The 7,225-nt window shown below is 42.2% G+C and overlaps 1 protein-coding gene across 2 annotated transcripts in view; it reads right to left on the minus strand.

The window, feature by feature from the left end:
* Positions 1 to 7,225, minus strand: part of LOC106562799 (sodium/hydrogen exchanger 9B2) — a 50,747-nt gene that overhangs the window by 4,474 nt on the left and 39,048 nt on the right. The gene's annotated exons all lie outside the window — the stretch shown is intronic.

The following is a 7,225-nucleotide window of genomic DNA, read 5'->3' on the forward strand; positions in this document are numbered from 1 at the left end:
AATGCTTACTGACCGGCCCTTTCCAACAACGCAGAGAGAGACAACAGGTGTAGACTAACAGTTAATAACTTCTTATGTATGGTGGCAGTATTGAGTAGCTTGGATGACTGAGGTGCCCAGAGTAAACTGCCTGCTACTCACACCCAGACGCTAAGATATGTATATTATTAGTAGATTTGGATAGAAAATACTCTGAAGTTTCTAAAACAGTTTGAATAATGTCTGTGAGTATAACAGAACTCATATGGCAGGCAAAAACCTGAGAAAATATCCAACCAGGAAGTGGTTTGTAGTTTTTCAAGTGATTGCCTATCCAAACTACAGTGTCTGTGGGGTCATTTTGCACTTCATAAGGCTTCCACTAGATGTCAACAGTCTTTAGAGCCTTGTTTGAGGCTTCTACTGTGAAGTGGGGGAGAATAAGAGCTCATTGAGTGAGAGGACTGCCAGCAGGACATGAGCCTCAGGCATGCGCGCTCACGTGAAAAGGTAGCTCAGTTCCATTGCATTTCTGAAGACAAAGGATTTCTCCGGTTGAAACTTTATTGCGGATTTATGATAAAAACATCCTAAAGATTGATTCTATACATCGTTTGACATGTTTCTACGAACTGTAATGGAATTTTTTTAGTTTTCGTCTGACCTGTGCGTCGTGAATTTGGATTTGTGAACTGAAGGCGCGAACAAAAAAGGAGGTATTTGGACATAAAGGATGGACTTTATCGAACAAAACAAACATTTATTGTGGAACTGGGATTCCTGGGAGTGCATTCTGATGAAGATCATCAAAGGTAACTGAATATTTATAATGCTATTTCTGACTATTGTTGACTCCAACATGGCGGATATATTGTATGGCTTGTTTTTGTGTCTGAGCGCCGTACTCAGATTATTGCTTTTTTGGTAAAGCTTTTTTGAAATCTGACACAGCGGTTGCATTAAGGAGAAGTTTATTTAAAGTTCCATGTATAACAACTTGTATTTTCATCAACATTTATGATGAGTATTTCTGTAAATTGATGTGGCTCTCTGCAAAATCACCGGCTGTTTTGGAGGCAAAACATTACTGAACATAAAGCGCCAATGTAAACTGAGATTTTTGGATATAAATATGAACTTTATCAAACAAAACATACATGTATTGTGTAACATGAAGTCATATGAGTGTCATCGGATGAAGATCATCAAAGGTTAGTGATTCATTTTATCTCTATTTCTGCTTTTTGTGACTCCTCTCTTTGGCTGGAAAATGTCTGTGTTTTTTTGTGTATAGGCGCTGACCTTACATAATCATATGGTTTGCTTTCGCCGTAAAGCCTTTTTGAAATCAGACACTGTGGCTGGATTAACAAGAAGTAAAGCTTTAAAATGGTGGATAATACTTGTATGTTTGAGGAATTTTAATTATGAGATTTTTGTTGTTTTGAATTTGCCGCCCTGCTATTTCACTGGCTGTCGTCATATCGATCACACTAACGGGATTCAAGCCTTAAGAAGTTTTTAGGGAATTCTCATTGAGCAACACACGAGTCCAGTAGTTTTAAGTAGTAGTAGAGGGAGAGAGGAAGGAGAGGGAGAGAGGAGGAGAGGGAGAGAGGTAGGAGAGGGAGAGAGGATGGAGAGGGAGAGAGAAGGAGAGGGAGAGAGGATGGAGAGGGAGAGAGGAGAGGGAGAGAGGTAGGAGACGGAGAGGGGAGGAGAGGGAGAGAGGTAGGAGAGGGAGAGAGGAGGAGAGGGAGCGGGGAGGAGAGGGAGAGAAGTAGGAGAGGGAGAGAGGATGATGGGATTCCAGCCATAAGAAGTTTTAAACGCTTATTGACGGGCCCTTCCCAACAATGCAGAGAGAGACAAAAGATAAATAGCAGGTTTTTTTAAAGAAATTGTTAAGTAAGAACACATAATAGGAATACATAGATCAACAATAACACAAGGAATAAATAAAATAATAAGTAAAATCTGGATATCAGTAGCGAGTCCATGTGGAGGGGTACGAGGTATTTGAGGAAGATGCACTATACAGGGCATTCTGAAAGTATTCAGGCCCCTTGACTTTTTCCACATTATGTTACGTTAAAGCCTTTATCTAAAACTGATTTAAATTATTTTTCCCTCTCATCAACCTACACACAATACCCCATAATGACAAAGCAAAAACAGAAATACCTTATTTACATAAGTATTCAGACCCTTTACTATGAGACTCGAAATTGAGATCAGGTGCATCCCTGTTTCCATTGATCGTCCTTGAGATGTTTCTACAACTTGATTGGAGTCGACCTGTTGGTAAATTCAATTGAATGGACATGATTTGGAAAGGCACACACCTGTCTATATAAGGTCCCACAGTTGACAGTGCATGTCAGAGCAAAAACCAAGCCATGAGGTCGAAAGAATTGTCCATAGAGCTCCGAGACAGGATTGTGTCGAGGCACAGATCTGGGGGAAGGGTACCAAAACATTTCTGCAGCATTGAAGGTCCCCAAGAACACAGTGGCCTCCATCATTCTTAAATGGAAGAAGTTTGGAACCACCAAGACTCTTCCTAGAGCTGGCCGCCCGGCCAAACTGAGCAATTGGGGGAGAAGGACCTTGGTCAGGGAGGTGACCAAGAACCTGATTTTCACTCTGACAGAACTCCCGAGTTCCTCTGTGGAGATGGGAGAACCTTCCAGAAGGACAACCATCTCTGCATCACTCCACCAATCAGGCCTTTATGGTAGAGTGGCCAGACGGAAGCCATTCCTTAGTAAAAGGCACATGACAGCCCACTGGGAGTTTGCCAAAAAGCAACTAAAGGACTCTCAGATCATGAGAAACAAGATTCTCTGGTCTGATGAATTCAAGATTGAACTCTTTGGCATGAATGCCAAGCATCACGTCTGGAGGAAACCCTGGTACCATCCCTAAGGTGAAGCATGGTGGTGGCAGCATCATGCTTTGGGGATGTTTTTCAGAGACAAGTGTCTGGGAGACTAGTCAGGATCGAGGGAAAGTTGAACGGAGCAAGATTTATGAAAACCTGCTCCAGAGTGCTCAGGACCTCAGACTGGTGCGGAGGTTCACCTTCCGACAGGACAACAACCCTAAGCACACAGCCAAGACAATGCAGGAGTGGCATCGATGAATGTCTTTGAGTGGCTCAGCCAGAGCCCAGATTAGAACCCGATGGAACATCTCTGGAGAGATCTGAAAATAGCTGTGCAGCAACGCTCCCCATCCAACCTGACAAAAGCCTAACATCACCATACGCAATGCCAAGCATCAGCTGGAGGGGTGTAAAGCTCGTCGCCAATGGACTCCGGAGCAGTGGAAATGCGTTCTCTGGAGTGATGAATCACGCTTCACCATCTGGCAGTCCGATGGACTAATCTGGGTTTGGTGGATTCCAGGAGAACGCTACCTGCCCCAATGCATAGTACCAACTGTAAAGTTTGGTGGAGGAGGAATAATGGTCTGGGGCTGTTTTTCATGGTTCAGGCTAGGTCCTTTAGTTCCAGTGAAGGGAAATCTTAACGCTACAGCATTCAAAGACATTCTAGACAATTCTGTGCTTCCAACTTTGTTGCAACAGTTTGGAGAAGGCCCTTGCCTGTTTCATAATGACAATGCCACTATGCACAAAGAGAGGTCCATACAGAAATGGTTTATCGAGATCAGTGTGAAAGAACTTGACTGGCCTGCACAGAGCCCTGACCTCAACCCCATCGAAACACCTTTCGGATGAATTGAAACTCCGACTGCGGGTCTAATAGCCCAACATTAATTCCCGACCTCACTAATGCTCTTTCCAACATCAGTGGATGCTGTTAACGCAGCAAAACAGGGGCATCTCAATATTGATGCCTATGAGTTTAGAATGAGATGAACAAATAACTAGGACTGACAGATAGTAAACAGTAGCAGCAGCATATGTGATGAGTCAAAGAAGTATGTGCAAAAACGGTCAATGCAGATAGTCCATGTAGGCTAACTATTTCGATGTATTTTATGACTGTTCATGGATGTGGCCTGTTGTGGCCCTCTAGTGGGCAGATGGCAAGTTTGGCGTAACAATATGACTTGTTGGCATTGAAAAAACCCATCTATTTTGTTTCCTGTATGGTGGCCTTGAGGAGCAGAGCAACATACAGCGAGGGGGAAAAAGTATTTGATTCCCTGCTGATTTTGTACGTTTGCCCACTGACAAAGAAATGATCAGTCTATAATTTTTAATGGTAGGTTTATTTGAACAGTGAGAAACAGAATAACAACAACAAAGAAATCCAGAAAAACGCATGTCAAAAAATTTTATAAATTGATTTGCATTTTAATGAGGGAAATAAGTATTTGACCCCCTCTCAATCAGAAAGATTTCTGGCTCCCATGTGTCTTTTATACAGGTAACGAGCTGAGATTAGGAGCACACTCTTAAAGGGAGTGCTCCTAATCTCAGTTTGTTACCTGTATAAAAGACACCTGTCCACAGAAGCAATCAATCAATCAGATTCCAAACTCTCCACCATGGGCAAGACCAAAGAGCTCTCCAAGGATGTCAGGGACAAGATTGTAGACCTACACAAGGCTGGAATGGGCTACAAGACCATCGCCAACCAGCTTGGTGAGAAGGTGACAACAGTTGGTTCAATTACTCGCAAATGGAAGAAGCACAAAAGAACTGTCAATCTCCCTCAGCCTGGGGCTCCATGCAAGATCTCACCTCGTGGAGTTGCAATGATCATGAGAACGGTGAGGAATCTGCCCAGAACTACACGGGAGGATCTTGTCAATGATGTCAAGGCAGCTGGGACCATAGTCACCAAGAAAACAATTGGTAATACACTACGCCGTGAAGGACTGAAATCCTGCAGCGCCCGCAAGGTCCCCCTGCTCAAGAAAGCACATATACATGCCCGTCTGAAGTTTGCCAATGAACATCTGAATGATTCAGAGGACAACTGGGTGAAAGTGTTGTGGTCAGATGAGACCAAAATGGAGCTCTTTGGCATCAACTCAACTCGCCGTGTTTGGAGGAGGAGGAATGCTGCCTATGACCCCAAGAACACCATCCCCACCATCAAACATGGATGTGGAAACATTATGCTTTGGGGGTGTTTTTCTGCTAAGGGGAGAGGACAACTTCATCGCATCAAAGGGACGGTGAATCTTGGGTGAGAACCTCCTTCCCTCAGCCAGGGCATTGAAAATGGGTCGTGGATGGGTATTCCAGCATGACAATGACCCAAAACACACGGCCAAGGCAACAAAGGAGTGGCTCAAGAAGAAGCACATTAAGGTCCTGGAGTGGCCTAGCCAGTCTCCAGACCTTAAACCCATAGACAATCTGTGGAGGGAGCTGAAGGTTCGAGTTGCCAAACGTCAGCCTCGAAACCTTAATGACTTGGAGAAGATCTGCAAAGAGGAGTGGGACAAAATCCCTCTTGAGATGTGTGCAAACCTGGTGGCCAACTACAAGAAACGTCTGACCTCAGTGATTGCCAACAAGGGTTTTGCCACCAAGTACTAAGTCATGTTTTGCAGAGGGGGTCAAATATTTATTTCCCTCATTAAAATGCAAATCATTTTATAACATTTTTCACGTGTTTTTCTGTATTTTTTTGTTGTTATTCTGTCTCTCACTGTTCAAATAAACCTACCATTAAAATTATAGACTGACCATTTCTCTGTCAGTGGGCAAACGTAGAAAATCAGCAGGGGATCAAATACTTTTTTCCCCCTCACTGTATATAAACAGCTTCTCTTTTCCTGTGCTGTAATTCTAATAGACCTGTAGTTCTAAATCACCTGTAGTTCTAATTCACCTGTAGTTCTTATTCACCTGTAGTTCTAAATCACCTGTAGTTCTAATAGACCTGTAGTTCTAATTCACCTGTAGTTCTTATTCACCTGTAGTTCTAAATCACCTGTAGTTCTAATAGACCTGTAGTTCTAATTCACCTGTAGTTCTAATTCACCTGTAGTTCTAATTCACCAGTAGTTCTAATAGACCTGTAGTTCTAATTCACCTGTAGTTCTAATTCACCTGTAGTTCTAATTCACCAGTAGTTCTAATAGACCTGTAGTTCTAAATCACCGGTAGTTCTAAATCACCTGTAGTTCTAATAGACATGTGGTTCTAATAGACCTGTAGTTCTAAATCACCTGTAGTTCTAATTCACCTGTAGTTCTAATTCACCTGTAGTTCTAATTCACCTGTAGTTCTTATTCACCTGTAGTTCTAAATCACCTGAAGTTCTAATAGACCTGTAGTTCTAAATCACCTGTAGTTCTAATTCACCTGTAGTTCTTATTCACCTGTAGTTCTAAATCACCTGTAGTTCTAATAGACCTGTAGTTCTAAATCACCTGTAGTTCTAATTCACCTGTAGTTCTAATAGACCTGTAGTTCTAAATCACCTGTAGTTCTAAATCACCTGTAGTTCTAATAGACCTGTAGTTCTAAATCACCTGTAGTTCTAATTCACCTGTAGTTCTTATTCACCTGTAGTTCTAATAGACCTGTAGTTCTTATTCACCTGTAGTTCTTATTCACCTGTAGTTCTAAATCACCTGTAGTTCTAATAGACCTGTAGTTCTAAATCACCTGTAGTTTTAATTCACCTGTAGTTCTAATTCACCTGTAGTTCTAAATCACCTGTAGTTCAAATAGACCTGTAGTTCTAAATCACCTGTAGTTCTAATTCACCTGTAGTTCTAATTCACCTGTAGTTCTAAATCACCTGTAGTTCAAATAGACCTGTAGTTCTAAATCACTGTCACGTCCTGGCCAGTATAAGGGTTAATTGTCATTGTAGTTTGGTCAGGACGTGGCAGAGGGTATTTGGTTTATGTGGTTCTGGGGTGGTGTTTTTGTAGTAAGGGCATTTGATTTAAGTATTCCGGGGTTTTTGGGCACTGTTTGAGATTCATGTAATTCTATGTTTAGTCTAGGTAGTCTGTTTCTATGTTTGGGGTTCATTGGGGTTGGGACTCTCAATTGAAGGCAGGTGTTGTCTATCTGCCTTTGATTGAGAGTCCCATATATTAGGGTGTGTTTGTCATTTGTGGGAGATTGTTTCTTGTCTAGCGTGTGTGAGCCTGAGAAGACTGTCCGGTGATCGTGAGTTCGTTTTTGTTGTTTTTTGTGTTCATTTTGAGTTTAATAAATGTTCAAGATGAACAAACACAGTCCTGCTGCATTTTGGTCCTCCTTTACCGACGATAACCGTGACAATCACCTGTAGTTCTA

Source organism: Salmo salar, chromosome ssa07, assembly GCF_905237065.1.
Source record: "Salmo salar chromosome ssa07, Ssal_v3.1, whole genome shotgun sequence".
Lineage (NCBI taxonomy): Eukaryota > Metazoa > Chordata > Actinopteri > Salmoniformes > Salmonidae > Salmo > Salmo salar.